Below are 19,025 nucleotides of genomic sequence, written 5' to 3'. Positions count from 1 at the left end.
GAGTAGATATTAATATAGTAAAAGAAAGTATGAACAAAGACGAAAGCTCAACCTAGGGTATATAGATGGAACAGCTGTGAATCCTTGTCACTACAACAATGTCTTCATTAATTAAGGAAAATTAATTGTGCCTTGTGGGCCATGCATGAGCCCACATCCCTCTTCAAATGCCCCCCTCGTCCATACCCCACAAACACACACACTCCCTCCTTGAACCTCATGAGAGAGAAAGTGAGACACAATGAAACTTGCACCAAAACTTGGCAGAGCCTCAAGTGAGAGCTCAGTGGCTGACACAAAGCTCATGCTTGACATTAAAAGTTTGTGGCTTGACACTGTGCGCTGGAACGCTTTTCTTATTGCAGAACGTTCCATCAACACTCCCTATAGGGGAGAGGAGGAATGAGGAGGGAAGTCGGCGTTATATCCAAGACAGTGTTTCTCATCTCCCCCTTTCCTCACGTCTACTTCTATCATTTCCCAAGACTGTTTACTGCAAACACAAGAGCAACGCAGCCTGAGCTCATTATGAGCAGCCAAGCCTCAACGTACTGCCAAGTCCTGCCCCACAGCCTGGGTCTAGCTCTGTCGTCTTGGCAACCCAGCATCCAAGAACACGGAGGGGAGGGTTGGTTGTGTGCTGGTGCTGGTTGTGATGTGTTGAGCCCGGGGGGGTTGCATGATGTCATCCTGTGGTATGGAGGGGGCCAATCAAACCCTGAGAAAATTATGTCACCTTTTGTTGAGCCGGTCCATTCAGGGCTATAGAAGTGCAGTGAATTGAGAGCTGCAGAGAGGTCATTTTTCCCCTGAGCTGTGTATGTGTGTGAGAAAAAGCGGGGGAGAAAAAAAAAAAAAAAGGTGGTGGTGGTGGGGGGAGGGGGGGGGGGGTGGCAGGCGAGTCCATTGTGGACATGCTAATGTTGTTGACCATAAGCAGGGCCATAAAGATGTCATGAAGCTCAACTTCCCAAACATCAGTGCCGCGGCCTTCACACTCCTTTTCTTTTTAGATGGAGATGACCTCGTCCCCCACAAATTTGATTCTTAATTTGATCCCAATGATGCTTTGAACAACTTGTCAGAACATCGTCAAGCGGCAGAATAAAAGCCCGAGCGCACTGCAGTGGAGCCTAACCCGGCCCGCTTTGTTTTATCGCAGAGAGAAAGACAACAATAAGCAACCCCTTGAGGAATAATTACCTCCTTAGCAACTCCGCAACCCTGCACCCATGCCCCATCCCCCGCAGGGCCCGCAGCCCCCCCACAAACGCCGAGCCAGCCCTCACTGAATCACAGCTGAAATTGACAGTGAAAGACAGTTGAATTGGAAGTCGCTGCTGAATTGCTGAACTCACTTAAACTAACTGAAAACAAGAAATGCGTTTTGTCGTCTTCCTGCGGAGCGGTGGGGATTTCTACCCACAAAATGGTGAAAACTCCACAACAAAACTGAGGTTTGACCCATGTTGACCCAGACTGTGACATTAAGCACTTCTCTGCCAGCATCATCATGCACGCATTTACAGAAACTAAACCCAGCAGGCAAGCTTTCCATGATGTCACCTCTTTCAGGAGAACTTGTGATAAAAGTAAACGCTTTTGTGAATCACTTCAAAATTGACCTATTATTCATTAGTGAAGTAAATCCCTGTGATTTCCAATAACCTTCCCTTTATCAACATTTAAATGTCACATTTTTTCATTTTCACTTTTAATCTGCTTCTCAGTGCCTGGGCAGCAAAGGAAATAAAAGCAAGACAACTCCTGTAAGTCCTCCTAGTAGCAGATTGGCACATGTACCGGCCTAACTAGAAATGAAGCCAGCATTACTAACAATAACAGCAAACGCACATATGCAGACGCATAACGAACAGCATTAAAGCATCTTATCAGTTATTGGTCCCACAGATCTGCAGCTGCAATGACAGAACAAACAGGCAGCAGCTTGGATAAACTTTCTTTTCTTTTTTTATTTCTGCTAACAGGTTTTTACAGACACAACAAACATTATGGGGTTATAAATCATCATGAGGATAAACACCTTGACAGGATTATTAATCAATATCAACACAGGCTGCCAATGTGTCACAATGAAATGCAGCATCAATAACAGAGTTTTTGGGCTGCGTTCATCAGCACCTTTATCACAATGGCTTCTTTGTGATGGCAATTACAAGATGTAAGATGATAACATCACATTTCCACTGAGTGAGTAATCCTTCTGAGAAATCTCGATCGCATGTGTATTAATTAATCTGACACCTTTTTCAGGAGATAAACGCCGTGTGTGACTGCAGTGGTGGGACCTCTGCTTTCAGTGCACAAAAAAAGAAAAAGAAAATAACACTTGATTATTTTCCATTTACAGTTCCAGCGTTTGTTGATATTGTACCCAAAATAAAACAGTATATGTCACAACTGCAGCGTAGGAGCAACAGAATATCAAAAGCAGATGTATATTAAGGGAAAATATTAATCCAGGTTCAATTTAGAAAAAGTGAAACAATGTGTTGATCCATTGTGGTAACTCCGGTAAATGTACATTCATCGAGCTCACTTTCCTATCAAGCAGCGCTCCAGACAGGGTTGACTGATCTGTTCCATAATGTCTGAGCAGCAGATTACACTCCACTGTCCCGCTGAGTTTATGTCACAGCTTCTCCAAGTCCAAGCTGCTGGCGTTGAATCCTGAGCGCGAGACTGTCAGTCATAGAGCTCACGCTGTTCGCAGCCATGCCAGGAGCAAACATCTGCCGCAGGGGATGCTGGTCCACAGTCCAAACCAGGATTTAGTGTGATCCTAGAAACATAATACAGAGACTAATGACTGACTGAGGCCAAAAACCACTTGAGGCTTGAACATTGACACATGTTTCTCATACCCACACTAAAGAAAATTAGAGGTATTTAATCTTTTCTGGCAACATTTGTTTTAATGTTAAAAGTAACTGCTCAGTGATCAGACTCATAAAACACCCCAAATTGATCAACACAAACTTCTGCTCGGCTGATTCCTTTAACAGATTTGGCTGCTTTCGCAAACTTTCCACACACACAGAAAAAAAAGAGCTTGAGGATTCAAACTGGCATAAAGAAGTCGAACCACCCAGAGCCTCATCCGCAGCTGAAATTATCACATTATGAGCGGTGGCAAATTGCAGCCTGTGTGTTTCACTCCCAGCAGTGTGGACACAAATCAGCGGGCCTTCTCACGCTGCAGCTGGAAGCAGCCACCACGAGTCCAATGCCATTATTAAGATGTCACCCAAGTATCACTTCAGGCCAAAAAAGTCCTGATTAGAAAGAGGATTAGAAATGTGTGTGAACAGTTGAGGAATCTAAAATGAAATGTCTTAAATTAAGGCAATAAATGTTCGTTTTTTTTTGTCTGACAAGGTATAATCTCCTCCCCAGGTAGTTTTTATGTTAGATCGTTTCATTTGTTTCAAGCTTTTTCATCCTTAATTATCTTAATAAGGTATTACAACATCTCACTGAGATTTTGTTTCTGGAGTAACTTAATGCATGAAACTAGAATATCCAGAATTAAAATGCTGTTTGATCAACAGTACGAAACTGCTTTGTTACAGTCAGAATTTCCTTTGTTTTTAGTCTGGCTGCACCACTTTTAAGAAAACTTTGGGTTTGTTTTCACAATTTTGATAAGTAAAAGTTTCCTTTTCTGTTGGCGGATAATTTTATTCATTTTACATAAAAGCTCCCCAGTTTTGCTGCTTTCTTGTTTACGACAGCTGAGCTTTCGCAGTGAGGATGATGAGAAAATTGTTTCACATCCGGAGCAGCAGCTGGGTGATGGTGTTGTTGTCTCATGAGCTCAGTGTAATGCTACTTTCACAAAAACGTCAGAACAGGTGAGGTAATGCAGGTAGGTGGCCTCTGGACAACCTGTACTCTGCTTTACCTGTGCTTACGCGTACAAACCTCCCACAGAATGACATTACGCCCCCACACACCATCCACTCTGCTGTTGCCATGGCAGCAGCAGAGTGGCGGGGCAGGCCTTTCCCGCCCGTTCATCGCCCGGGGAAGGAACGACGTGTCAGAGGGTAAGTAGTCATCCATCAGTGTTTCTCATCTTCTTTCTGCCTGTCTGCACCTCTGAGCGAGTTTACCTGCGAGGAGTCACGTTCCACCAGCGTACAGGATGTGGCCTCACTCTCGTACTCTTTCTTAATCTCCTTCCCCTGGGCCTCACACATCATCTCCCTCCAGCCCGCTAAGCTACAACCACTCTCTTGCTTTTTGTTCACACTCAATTATCTACCCTCATTTTTTGGTCCCATGCTTTTTCTGCTTCGCCACTCAACAATCACCCTTTTACCTGATTTTGTCTATCTCTCCCTTCGCCCTCAATTCCGGTTTTTCCCTTCCCACGTTCCTCTCCTACGCCTCAGCTTGGAGCAGAGCCTGTAGAGCAGCATCAGCATACAGAACCAGGTCCCAACCTGCCTCTGAGTCTCAGCCTGCCCACGTATGCCTGTCTGTGCCTGGGGCTGCCACTGAGGCCGGCCCCTATCGCCCTCCCTCATCAGCACATCTACTATACCTGTCTGCTGGCACCCTGCCATACACACACACACACACACACTCACACACTCACACAAAGACGCACACAGTTTCCCTTCATTTACCCAGAGAACCTGGTATGGGGAAAAAAAGAAGATAATGAAAGCCTAAAATCTACAGAGAAAGACTACTCATGTTAGGGTCAAGCATGTTTGACCTCCATTGAGAACACCCACGGGTACCCTGGGAGGCGCATGCATACAGTACCGCTCATTCAGCCTGCTGGCTGCCCCGCACAAGCCCATCAACAGGCTTCTTTGAAGGCCACCGACTCTGTGGTGGGTCATCAAAGCATATCTTCATTCATTTCCACTGAAAGGATCTGAGGCTCCTGAGAGACGCCGTGTTTGAAGTGATATCTCTGTGCCACTGCATTCTTTACCTTGCTGTCATGACTTGAGTTACACAATAAAAAAAGCAAGAACACGGGCAAAAGGCCAGTGCCACCACCCTGATCATGTCTCACATATATGTGAACTACTGCTGATACCCCTGTTTGATCAGTGAATGTGCCATACTTTGGTTGTTTATAGCAACTGTCACTTCATAATAAGGCTTCGGTGTGTGTGATCACATATTCCACTGAGTGAAGATCAAGCAAAAAAAAACAGTCATCCCTACCGGTTGAGTCTCTTCAGATCATGTTTCCATGAGTCAGCCTGTTCTCGCCGCTCACCTGAGATCATCTGAAAAAGATAAAGGACAGGCAAATGAAATGATTCAGAGAGGTGCTCATTAGACAGAGTAGACAGAAAAGTCGACAAAAAAACTGAGGATTCAGATGTCATTTAGTCCAGTCCTGCCCAAACTTGCATTAAGACTCTGACAAATATTTTATTTTCTCACACTACAATGAGAGAGCGATCAGTCCCTTCCTCTCTTTCAAAAGGTATGATGAGGTAGCAGTGGGTCGGGTCTCAAAATAACTTTGGGGAATTGAGAGATGATTAGCAGGAGGGGAAAACTGAAAAATACACATTTATCACTCATTCGTTGACCAGGGAGTGATATGAAGAAGAGGAAGACATCCCTTTATTAGTCACAACACAACATGCAGAGTTACAGGGGAAACTGCACACGACATGCTTAAGTGAGTGAGTGAGTTCTCCGCTTTTAACCCATCCCGGCAAGTCCTTCCTCTGCGGCAGACCAGGAGCGGTGGGCTGCGGCTTTGTCAGCTTTGTCACCAATGGTCAGGTGGTGATCTTCTTGCATGTTTTTAGTGGGTTTTTTTATGGAGGATACCCCATGCAAACTCCACACAGAAAGGCCACATTCCTCGAGCAGCATCACGCCCCCCCCTGCACCCACAGCCCCCCAGGTGGGAATCGAACCCGGGACCTTCTAGCTGTGAGGCGACAGTGTAACCACCGTGCCACCCAATGCAGTATATATCCAGTGACATATCATAGTGTGGGACATAAGGTCATAAGGGAAGCAGTGGATTAGACGGCTAGATGCTGGAAATGAATTTAGACATACTGTATGTCCTCAGGAAAATGAAAGTTTTAAGTTTCAACTAATCGTGATCCTTACAGAGAACAATGCCTGCACAAATACGAAAAGTGACAAAAACTATGCATCGCTCCACCATCAAAATCAGGAAAAGGCCCTCCAGCTCGCCCACACTCAACTTGACTAAACCTTCTTGGTGCATTATTCTTAAGGCTCTTGGTCAACCAAATCTGGTTTTGTAATGACCACATGACTCAGACCTTCTCCGGTATCTTCACAGAACATTTAAAAAGTCAAACCTGGAGTAGCGACACAGATTACTCCACTCTGTTTTATGTAAATCTAAGGTTTCAGTGGGGCTCTGCAGTAGCTGGCAGCTCAGGAGAACGGAGGCAGTCAAAGTGGATTTTCCATTGTACCATTTAAAATTATGTGGTGCGCTGGTTTTGTTTTATAAGGTTAACAGGTTCAGGTAGATATTGGATCAAGACGCTTCTTTTTTCAATCCCAGCTTTCTTGACACAGACGTGTTTAAGTCTGAAGCTGTGCTCTCTGGACCGGTGACAGCTCCGGTCCCCTCTTCATCCATTCGCAGACAAAGGTGCTCTCTGCTTCTGGGTTTCACTGTCCCGAGCCTGTTACCTTGGCAACAAATGTACTGTTTCCGAGTGACACAAAGCCCGAACCTAAGAACCTCCTTTCAGGTTGAAGGCTCCAAGTGTTGAGGGGAAAACAGCAATAACAGGACGGCGGGGAGAGAAACTGAATACCGGCAAATTTCTTCCCAGAGTTTCTGGAGGACATGGTGAAATGATTCTTTCTTTCCTCTCCCTTTTAAAATACCTTTCCCTGGCACCAGGCACCATAGGTAGTTGTGTGCTGGTCCCATTTCTTTTATGTGCCTTCTTATATTTCCGTTTTTTCGAGCTATCGTACTGAGCTAAGTGAGTTATCATGTACACCAGCGGGCCGGAGCAGCATGCGGCTAGGCTAAGCCTCCAGATGAGGTAATGTTTAGAGAGTTGGCGAGCCAGGAGAAGGGCTGGTCAGGTCTTGATTAGCTCAGGGGTAGGGGCTCTCTCTAATATTGGACACCCCTTTGTGTGGTGAGATTACTACCTTATGAAAAACTGCCCCTGCTGACACGCCTGATGGGATCAGAGCTTCCTGCCCGCTGCATCGTCCTGCTTATGAGCTCTCCACACACAGGAGAGAAAACACACAACCAAACAGCAAGCGCACACACTTGAACCTCTTGGAAGAGCGCTGGGAGAGCACACACGCAGCTCACAAGTTCTGGGTGTGCTTACGTGTAAACAAGCTTGTCCACACATGGCTGTCACCTCCCAGGGCCCCTTTTCCTCCACTTTTGTACGTGATGACCACAACTGATGACCCCCAGATGGAAAACAACCTGCACTTATTAACGAGGCCAGATGACACACAAGCACACACTCGTGCATGCTCACTTGCTTTTGCTGCAATCGTCTCCCGCGGCCACTCTCCAATGAAAATCACATGATGGACCACATCCAGCTCTGAAAAAACAGCCGAGAATCTCCACCCCGAAAAAGCATCAACAAACAAAGTTAAAAAAAAAAAAAAAAAAACACAGAGAGGATTCACAGGCAAAGCTTTCAGGGGATTTGATCCCAGAAGTCCTCTAAAGTGGGCTGAGGCTATTGGATGATTTCAATTATTTGATATAATTTCTGATGGTCCATTAGTTCAAAATAAAGCTCTGATTATAAGAGATGTGTAAACAAAAAGCTGCAAACAAAACCCGCATCAGCGTCTGAAGCAGAGCTCTACTTTTTCCAGATGTGTAATCGACTCTTAATTAGCAGTGGCCCTACTTTCATGTAACCGTTTGCAAATAAATTGCATTTAAAACCAAGAACACAGAATAAATGCAGCATTCTGGGTTCATTCTCCAGCAAACTTCAACACCTTTCTGTTTCTACTGTTCGGGAGCCCACACCGACCAATGCTCATATTTCTGCAGTGCACTTTGTGAAAATAAATAAATGCTTGTAGGTGTTTATACACACAAGCATGCAAGCACACATGTGCACACACGCACGCACGCACGCACGCACGCACGCACGCACGCACGCACGCACGCACGCACACACACACGCACACACACACACACACACACACACACACACACACCAGTCAGGGACACTGGCACAACCTTGCGCCAGTGGTCCTTTAAACCAGTCATGTGAAACGACCCATTCCTTTCTGCAAATCAGATTACATCTCCGAGCTGAAGCCTGCACACACACACATTTAAAGCTCGGGCCTCAGGTCCACGCAACACATACACACATGCATGGACACACGCATTAACACACACACACAGCTTAATCAGATTTTGCCCCACAAAACCTTATCGTCTTTGTGAATGTACGGAAACTGCAAGTATCAGCCAGGTCCGGAAATACTGGCTCAAAATGTGCATATAAACTTACAGCATACAGTAAATATACAGCATGCATGGACTATATACTCTCTACTAAAACGAATGCAGCGAACATTGCATATTTCCCTGAATAAGAACAAAACAAACCAATTTCTTTGTCAAGGAAAATCATAGAGGGCTGTGATAAGCCTCCTTTCAGGCAACGCTCGACTGCTGTTTGGCAGCTCTGCTATGGAATGAGCACATGTGGAAACATGTTTATAGTGTGTTTGGCAGGAATGCAAATGATAGATGATTCGCAAATGATTCAAGTGCTATTCAGGTTACCTAGCACTGATGTGTTAAAGCAGGAAAATCACACTAGCTTCTCCTGCTTAAACTAGTGTCAAATTTGCCAGAGTCAATTTTTTTTTAATTCTTTTCTAACAAGCTTAATTATTCCATTGAGTGATTGAGTTAGCAGCTAAATAAGTACATGCACGGCTGAACAAGCACTGTGATGAAACACGGTGAGCATGTAAATACTATCATGCTGTCTGCACATTTTAGATTCAGTGATAAGACTTGTAGTTATCCTATTTTTTTTTTTTTTGTTCTCTCGATCTAAGTCACAATAAAAGAAGCTGGTTGCTGGCTGCTGGTGGATTGGTCGGCTTAATTAAACCCAGACAGTTGGAGGAAGTACAAGTCTCTGTCCCTACAGGATCTCCGTTAAGTCTCCACTCTGCTAATCAGAAAGCCCTGAAACTACATCAGCATGTCCCTCTGGCCCGACCAGTGACCGAATCTCATTTGTCTTTACAGCTTTTTAAGGAGATGGGAATTACTTCTCTATCAGGCTGTGTAGCTCATTGTCTGTGCTCATTTCGCCCTTGGTGCCATGGAGGTCAGAGGGTGGGAAGTTGTGGGTGGTAGGAAGCTGAGACAGTTGTGCCAACAATGGAGTGTCAGGACTCTGTCAGTCAGCCCAACTCAAGTTCAACTCAAGCGGGTCATTCTCTCTTCACAGTGACATCTGAGACGACCAGCGATGGAGACCGACAGCGAAGGGAACGGAGGAGCAGAGGGACCGCGCCCTGGGTTAGATTGCACTGGATGCTCAGATAAGACGACAGGAAAGGGCAGACTGTGGCAGGGCAACAGGGCATGGATGGGGCTACTGTTACCCCAGGAAGAGCTCACTCATCTCTCAGATCACCTGCCACACCTGCGGAGGCCAGAATCCAGTCAGTCACACAGTGCAACCAGCCAGGAGTTGGGAACTGGTCCCCAAAGCCTCAGATTGGATTAAACCAATGAAAGAGGCAAGTTATTGTTCTGGTGATTTTACATGTTTTAACAAGCTTATCGAGTTGAAGTCATTGGTTTTCCATTACTTTCAGTGTAGGAACACATCTTACAGAAGGACTTGAAACATGCTTGACATAGCAGTCAATAAAAGTTATCTTTTCAACATTTTTTGTCAATGTTACCACTGTCATGTTCTAAGTTTTTTGGGAACCTTCAAGGACACCACCCTGGCATCTGAGGTTTGAAAACAACAACTTTTTAATCCATGAAATGACCAAATATCTATTACCCTTTTCTGTACGTCCATGCTCGTATGTTATCAGATTTTGTGTCAGAATAGGGACTGAACGCAACACTGGCAGCTGCTAATTAAAATCCTGTGTCTGTGTACAGCTGCAGAACTGTGAGACAACAGCAACAGCAAGGCAAGCAAATTTCAAGTCTCTGCATGTTGATTTTAAGTGAGTGAGTGAAAACCAGTAACATTTGCTGGTTACAGCATCTAAAACATCTATTTGTAGTTGTTTTCGGTTTTAAATCATTGTAAACTAAAGCCCTTTTAGTTGGACAAAAGGAGCAGTGGTGGCTCTGGTAATGATGCATTTGCCATTATGTTTGATGTTTACGTATATAAGATAAACAATCAATCAATCATTGATAGAAATAAAAAAAAAAAGGCTAAAAAAAAAAGGCTGGTCGGGTAAGTAACCAGGTATTGAATCGCTGTGATGTAACTCAAGAGACATATGGACATCCTACAGCACACATTCCTGACAACACACACACACACACACACACACACACACACACACACACACACACACGCCGGTAAAATAAACCACAAAGTAGTATCTTCATCTGGAGTGCATTTCCTGTCCTCCGGGTTGGCGTATGGCCGCAAGTTCCTGTTTTACACCACTGCATCTTTCTGTTGTTGTTCCCTGCCTGCACAGACACAACGTCTTCCCACTGAAAACAGGACAGAACTTTAAGGACATGGACCTCAAACTGACTTCTGTTCTCTGTGCTGAACATGTACAGAGATGAGATGCACCCCCGACATTTGGAGGCGGATTATGGTTAGGATGTAGTTATAGTTCCCGGTTTTGCTTAATTCTCCCCCCAAAGAGGGAGAGAGGTGCAATCACTGGTGTCATACACTGACCCAAAACTCAATCTGGAATGCAAATTTGAGAGGATAATAAAATGTCATCACATGCTTTAATAAGACAAATTAGACAGCTCAACCCTCCAGCCGTGGTGAGCATACTGCGGAAAACGCCTAATTTGTGTGTCAAGTTTTATAAGGTGGGAAGTGAGGAGAAAATTGTCTTGTCTGAGACAAAAATGTCACCAAATGATCATCTTTTTAATCCTGCAGAGATTGTGTGTTTGAGTGGTCAAAGGAGCTGTGAAATGTTAGTTTTAGAGTGAAGGTAAACAGCCTCTCCCATGGTGGGCCTGTACCCTACACAGAGTAAGCACATGTTTCCCATTGTGGTTAAAAGGGAAGGGGATTAAAGTGTAGTGCAGCCGGAGCCACAGCCATACACCCCATGGTGGGATCACAGTCCTCTCAGGTCTTTCAGTACTGCTGATGCAGCCCAGTTGGAAGTGGCTGGTGTGTGGGGAGAAGCCGTGGCCAGATCTATCAGATGGACTAGCCAGAGTCCTCTAGAGCCCAAATTTGAGGCCTTTCTTTGGAACTGAGGAGGCAGGCATGTCACCATGTTGACAGAACGGCCTGACTGAGGCTGGCAGACACTCGCGCAAACGCGGGCTAAGCAAGGATTATGAAAAGGTGTTGAAACCGAGCGGATTTTACTTTTGGTGCCCCTGTGAAGAGATCACCTTCAAAATTCATATTAAAGAGGCTGAAGAAAAAAAAACAAGAGGTAAAGGCACAGTTGGACTGAAAACAGTAGAGAATAACAGCCGGTGGTTTTGGCTGCCAAACATGAGGTTTTCACCCCAGGGCCCCAGGGTCAAATAGGCCACATTCAGGTACCACAGGGGACAGTTAAAGCAGGAGACTGTGACTGTGCAGCCAATTAAAGGACACTTTAAAAAGGCAAATACTACAAGGGACATTGAGGAAGATATGCATAGTGGAGCATATCTGCATTTACCAAAAAGTGCCAATTAACCAACACCCCATGAAGCTCAGCTGTGACCGCTTCAGCTGGACAGTTTCCATGTGCAGCGAGTAAAAACACTTTGTGTGCAGGCTAAGAAAGGATGCAGAGGGAGGGTCAAACACTGGCTGAGGGTTCACTGAGCTTGATTCAAGCTGATGTTCAAAAATCAACCAAAGTCATAAAAAAAATGATGCCTTGAGACTTGAAAGCGAAAGTCTCAGCTTTTGACCTGATAAAGAAAATCACACTAAAAATTACATAAGACCATATTCTGCAGGCGTTGCATACCCCAACACTTTGAAGATTTAGTTACTGCCATGCAAATGTTCTGCCATGCACTTGCATCTTGTCTAGCAAACTGCTTATAGATTCTTCTGACTTGTCTTGGATGTGCCCTAGATCACTTGATATTTGGGTTGGCTTTATTGCAAATCATGCCAAGTACACTTTGCTCCCTCCAGTGAGATGGGATTCTTAGCCAGACAAGTTTAACTCAAGTATTCCAAGAAATTATGAAGCTTCATTCTTAACCTTTTGGCCTCAAAGCCTGCACACATAAACACAGATAATTACCCGTCTATGTAACGTATATGTCTGTCAGTCTTGCGACGCTGGTGTATCTGCGTCTCTGTATGTTTGTGGGAGGAACTGGGAAGCGGGGATTTAATGCAGGGCCTGAGTGCTTGTGCAGATTTGCAGGACTTTCTCACCCGCAAAAACACGGTGGGTGAAAGAGTACGGCATGTTAATAAGCATGTGCGTGTTCGTGTTTTGAAACTGGAAACAGATTTATGTAGTGTTCGGGATCAGCTCTTTAAAGGTCACACTGAACAAGTTAGCTCTGCTCAGTAAACCCTGTTCCCTCTCTGATCCAGGTGACTCTCGGCCAATAGTTTCACAACACACGGGACAGACACGTAAGCACCGCTCTCTCCTCCTTCATGACACAAGGAATTTCCGATTCCAGTGACGCCACGCTGACATTCAGCATCCTTGATTAATTGGTTCCTATATAAAGTGTTTCCATGTAAAAAAATAAATAAATGACAAAAAAAAAAACTTTCAAGAGGCCTGAATTGTCAGATCCAGCCTCCAGCCACAAGCACTGCCACAGAACAAGATGCCCTGGCATGGGATAAAATATCAGCCACAGTGACAGAGTTTTCCCACTGATCACAGCGTTACATGTGAAGGAGTCAGAGAGGACAGCTGTCCAACTCCCTTGATTACAAACATCCTTCAGTGACACACACATTTCAGCTCATACGCACAGACGCACAAGCATACAAGCACGCCATTGCATGCAGACGTGCGTGGCCATATGGTGCACGCACATGTTAGCATGCACATGCACTCTGATGTAAATGTCAGGGGCTGCCATGGTGGAAAAAGGTGGGATGAGGAGCACATCAAGGCTAATCCATGGCGGGATTAGGAGCGGGCAAATATCACCAGTAATAAACAAATGTCTCCCAGTCTGTGGGTTTACATGCCCCGGGGCTCCAGTTAGAACCCAGCAGGGTCTGGACCCAATCCCTGCTGTTTATCAGTGCGATTAGCAGCGGCCACTTGTAAAACCTCCATGGCAAACACTCGGGGGACTAAGTCTGAACCAATCACTCCTCCTACTTTGATTTACAGCGCAGACCTCAAAATGTTAAACTTGATATTCAGAGTGAAATGGCCATTTTGTTTATTCAGTCTGACACTGGCTTCTTGTTGGTCATGTTTCACGAGGTGACAATTGGATTTTGCCCTAACCGACATATAATCCAGCGATTGCTGCGTCATTTGAAGTCGACATTGAGGTTGAGTTAGCAAGCATACAGTTAGCAGAAATTAAGCAAGTTTCAAGATATTATCATTTTAAATTAAATGTTTTTGGGTTTTTGGGTTATGGGTTAAGTTTGGTGTCTCTGTCAATCTAAACAGTTTATGTTGAAAATGGTAGTTGGTAGTAGTGGCATTTCAGGATGTCTGGAACCAAGCTACAAAGTCCTCATGCTCAAGGGCAGAAGTTATTTTATGACACCAGAAGTCAACATGAGAAAGGCAGCAGTGCAGCGCACCTGCTCAGCGTTATTGACAAAATATTGATTGCTTGTGTCGGTGTCACCATGGAGATTTTTGCAGAGGAATGTTGGACTGATAAAGTAATGGCCCATAAATTCTCGTTGGTGAATCAGCAGCATGAGATGAAACTGAGATCAAAGGTTCAGCAGTGACAGCAGGTTGTAATTTGGTCGGTACAGTTTTCTGCCACCAGGAAATAAAGCACAGAGGAGACAGAGCTGCCACTGGAAATGCAGACAAAGCATGTTTCCCTCCATCTCTTCTGCCAGCTCTTTTGTCTGATGTGACATCAGGTGAGATTCTCCACTAACTTGTGTGGATGTTGGAGGCCTTAATCTCACTCTGTTTTTGGGTGTGTGCATTTGTGGGTGTGCTGAGAAGTAAAATCTTCCCTTCGCTGTAATCCACCTATTTTGTTTCGGTCCGCTGTTCAGACTCAAGGTGGAAAAGTGGCGAGACGGCGACGTTCTGCCCATCTGTGGGGCCCGCGGCGCTTTACCTGCTGAGCCCAGAGACTCATCATGCCTGAACACTGTTGCTTTAACCCTGTCCCCAAGCATGTCCCTGGCCTGCACAAAAGCCATCTGGGGTGCGGCTGAGAGCTTTAGCAACAAAATAACGCTTTCAATCTGCACTCTGCATGGTTCTGACTGCAGGGCGTTGAGGTCGCCAATACCAAGTCTCCTACTGGACCTCCTCCTCCCTCTCCTCCACCCTTCTAATCCTGGCCTACATGACTGACTCCAACTGAAAGCACCACACGCCAGAGGTGGGAGCCAAAAGCACTGTGAGATTCAAAAAAGACCACCTGCTCATCAAACTAAATTGCACTCAGAGAAGGCAATGGGGAATAGAGAGAATGAAAAGGAGGGGAGCAAGAGGGAAAAAAAAAGTTAGAACGAAAAGAAAGACAAGTCACTGCTCTCCCTCTGTGATCTTGGCAAACAAAAGAACAAATTACATTTCTGCGTCATGGCACCCGAGGGTCAAAATCGGCATAGGGTCCCTCTCAGCACTGTTTGTGTGTGAGCATGTTGATATAGGTTCCATCAGTTCCCACAAGAGAGCCAGAGAGGTGCACAGGCCTACCTTTAAGCCTTTCATCTTGGCTTCTTTTGTATTCCGCTATACACTTGTGTCTGTTGTCTCTCCACTCTATTGGGCAGAATTGACTGTTATTATTCCAAACAGCATTATCTTTATTAATGCCACAGGTCTCAGGACTGTGCACTCCCCGGGAGCCGGGTCTGGAAAGAGCTGCAACCAATCTCCCTAGATAAAAGCTCAGCGGAGAGCTGTATGCAAGCCAGACAGCTCGGACAGGCCTTCATCCTCCCTCCTCGTTCTCAGAGAGAGGTATTAGGCCCTACAAAGACTAAGATATGGCTTTAATCTTAGCACTTTCAGCCAGACAAACATTTGAACTGAGAGCAGCTCTCTGCAAGGCTATCAGAAGTCACTTCAGGTTGTTAGCCACTAGTCAGAACAAGAAAAATATATATATATTATTGGTACGTTTTCCTGAAAATTGCAAAAATATCTAGGATGAAAAAGTTTTAAAAGTAACACAGAGGGACAAGTTTTAAAGTCACAAACTGTTCAGGTCATAAGTCACGAAACTTTATCTTGTGAGGGTCCCCTCATATTGTTGGTGGCTTGTAGGTGCTCGGCACAGAGGCCGTTTCCCAAAGTCAGCCATGCATGATGAGTTATTTTAAAGGTGGTGTGGAGAGCTGACGTGTGGCCAGGCCGGGGCAGGGCAGCGGCTGGGGTCTCGGCTTAGTGCCTCAAGCCCCTCGCTCCAGTGGTCACACAGCATCAGCTCCCGGCCCGAGCCCGGACACTGATTTATGGGACAGGGGGATTACCATCAAACCAGCCGTGAGGACCACCCAGATGGTGGCACAGGACGGCGGCCGCACAAACAGACACAGGCACACACGCACGGAAATTCAAATATACATTCACACAAGCACTTATATGAACCTTTTTACACAGACATCCACAGAAATCCAAACAAATAATGACTGAAACACAAAGAAAAATCTGGCTGTTTAAGACGTTGATTATGAAAGATTAAAACTTTCTGGAAATAACCAAACATGTAAAGCTGCACATGTCATTGGTAATGGCTCTGTTAACCACTCAAGTGCAGTTGGAGGGATTAGTTTGCTGAGGCTTCCTCATTACCACAAAGCAAAGGAGCCAGCTTTGCTCATCAGGGTTCATATGTGTCTGCAGGATGTGCCTGGTTACACGTAATTCCTCTCAATTACGTCATACTGGTTTTTTTGGGGGGGTTTTTTCTCACTTCAGTTTGCATAATGCACGATTGCTTGTGTAACTTTGTATCTCAGCTGAGCCACGGCCAAAGCAAGAGCCCTCCATGTAGTTACAGATGAGGAGCAGAAGCCAGGCTCAAACTCTGGCTTTCATCAAAACTTTTTGTAAATCTTTTTAAATTGGTGACACTGATGGCGATGTTTAATAACCTCACTTTCCGCATTTCTCAATGCAGGCCTGGACTCCTCTCGTTTTCGCTCTGAATGTATTTACCATCCTTAATACTTTTCCACCAGGTCACATTTTCGTCCAAGACCACGTGCAAATACACTGAGCAAAGGAGGAAAAAAGGAAGGAAGCCTGCACATATTTCTCACTTGCCAGGGCACAGCACAGCTCAACCTCAAGGCACCGGTCGGATGAGCCGAACAATAAGAGTCAATGACAAATCGGACGTGGTGCATTCCTTGGGCAAACACTCGCTTCATAAAAGGACGACAGGTAGGCAAACACTCACCTGCCCTAAGCTAATAACACATGTGGAGGCAAACACACAAACACACACATGCACACACTTGAGCTTGTCGATATGTTGAGACAGCGATGGGAATTTGCCTGCGCAAAATGATGTTAGCGTAAAGATAGGACCAGATTCGCTCTGCAGGGCAAAAAGAATCCCATCTCATCAGCCACATGCAGGATTTTTCATGAAAGTCACAACACAAAAGAGGAATGCAAGAGATCTATGTCTCTTTGTGCAGTATTACTGTGCTACGTGAGGCGTGCTAAGCCACATGACTGTAACATATGAGGAGGCCCGCTCTGTTTAGGGTTTATCTTAATCATTGCACGGCAAAAACAAACAGAAAATGAATTATTTTAATTAAGGCCGTCATGAGGGCTGCAGGAGGAAGATTTATGAGGCTTACATAGAATGTATTTTACAATAAGTTACACATTATAGCACACGTCATTTGCTTTAATGGCGCGTCGCGGCATTTCTGATCATCTGCGAGAACGTTTAAAGACGTCCGCATGCTTGTTTGTCAGGAGATCACTGATGACTGCGCTCACATTTTCCCTCACAGCCCTCCGGTGACAGCACCGCTCAGCTCATTGGGATGCACCCTCAACACTTCCTGACCACGTGACTCCCTCCAGCTGCCTTTTGATTGGATGCTCAGAGGCGGACAGGATGAAGAGAAGAGGGAGGCGGCGGTGGCGGAGGGACAGCGGGGGAGCTGCCTGGCAGCGGACGCATGAGAGAAAACAAATTCTTGCCCCATTGCCATGGAGATGAGTCAACAGCAGGTCTGGGGGTGGGGGGTGGGGGGGCAGCAGAGAAGGCCGGGGGTTGTGGGGCACAGGCTGACCTGCTGTAGTTAACAATTCATGCCCGTATCCGGCTCCCAAATGATTGGGCAAACACGGAGTGCTGCAGAGTCAAAAGGGCCCCAAGGGGCTGAGAGAGGGGCATCACCCTGGGGTGACACGCTGACAGACACACACTGGTGGGTAGAGGGTGGACCAGCTGAAAGAGGGAGTAAGGGATAGGGGGCACCAGTGTGGAGGGAGGGGGCCTAAGTACACTGAGTACCACAGGCTACAGTGCAGTCACAAAACAGTATTGATGGCTGTGGTTTTGTAAAGCAGCACAATTAAATGATCTGTGTTAAAATGCCATTTTGAGGATGAGAGCAATCTTTCAAGTAGACCACAACAAATACGACTCAGTAAGTTCTGCATAAATTCTTCATGTTAAGCTAAACAATTAACGACATTTGGCTACCAGTTGTGCCAACAGTTAAAGCAGGAGTTGCATCAGTTTTATAAGCCTAAACCACAGTAACACTGCAGTATAAAGTCTCTGGCATGCATCTGCTTTGTTACAGATAGTTAGCAGTTAGCACATCTGGGTGAGCCACAGGAGACGTAAAGCAAAACACTACTGGACAAAAAAAGCTCGGGGATAAGGACATAGCATCATCTTATGACAACTAATGTCCCTTTGCCAGTAGGGACACATGATTAAGCACATGGACACAGAGGGTTTACAAGAGAGAACTTTCACACCACAAGCACACTGAGACTATTTGCAGCGTCTTAAGAAACACATATACTCACCACAAGATCCCCGGGAAGCAATTAAAGGTTGACATCTCATTCCAGGAGTTTGGATTCCATCACTGTGAAAAAGAAAATCAAAAGAGGACAAACGTCACTTCACACGCCAATTATATAGTATTACATCGCTGTATCTGTTTAACTCCTCACTCCCCATTTGTTCAGCTGGGTTCATTTAGGTGAAACAGCGTTGGAGCATGTAATATGAGGTAGGAATGGAAAACAGTTCAAAGCCTCAACCCGCAGGACCGGGCTCCAAAACACTGACCACTCTACAGAGGAGCAGAGCGCCGCTTGACAATAATGGGTCAGAGGCAGAAATAACAGCCGAGCGACGGGTGGATCTCATCAATGTCACATCATACAGAAGAAGAACCACAAGGCTTCAATTCTGTACTTATATGAGGCTAGACTTTATGTAGCGTGGGCTTTTGTCTCAGTCAGCAGAAGCTGTCATATGTAACTTTATGCACTGTCACAGCTTGGTCCGCTCCCCAGAATCTGAATCCCATTATCCAACTGACCATCTTGCTTTGGGTTGAAATGCCACCATTACAACAGACCTTTCACTGGGCAGCAGTGCAAGGAGGGTGTGTTAGCAGAGTGGACCTGTTACTGGTTCTCCACTGCTACTCACGTCAGAG

At 45.5% G+C, this 19,025-nt stretch overlaps 1 long non-coding RNA gene across 1 annotated transcript in view; it reads right to left on the bottom strand.

Annotated features, from left to right (window-relative positions):
* Positions 1 to 1,949: 1,949 nt before the first annotated feature.
* LOC139343025 (uncharacterized) overlaps positions 1,950 to 19,025 on the bottom strand; it is a 52,588-nt gene continuing 35,512 nt past the window's right edge. Inside the window, exons 2-4 of the long non-coding RNA XR_011603085.1 lie at positions 18,382 to 18,443; positions 5,212 to 5,276; positions 1,950 to 2,803 (exon numbers count right to left, since the gene is read on the bottom strand). This is a non-coding gene — a long non-coding RNA (uncharacterized lncRNA). The remainder of the gene's footprint in view (positions 2,804 to 5,211; positions 5,277 to 18,381; positions 18,444 to 19,025) is intronic.

Source organism: Chaetodon trifascialis, chromosome 15 (genome assembly GCF_039877785.1).
Source record: "Chaetodon trifascialis isolate fChaTrf1 chromosome 15, fChaTrf1.hap1, whole genome shotgun sequence".
NCBI classification, from domain to species: Eukaryota; Metazoa; Chordata; class Actinopteri; order Chaetodontiformes; family Chaetodontidae; genus Chaetodon; species Chaetodon trifascialis.
The sequence above is the reverse complement of the archived record's forward strand: the minus strand, read 5'-3'. Positions and strand labels throughout refer to the sequence as shown.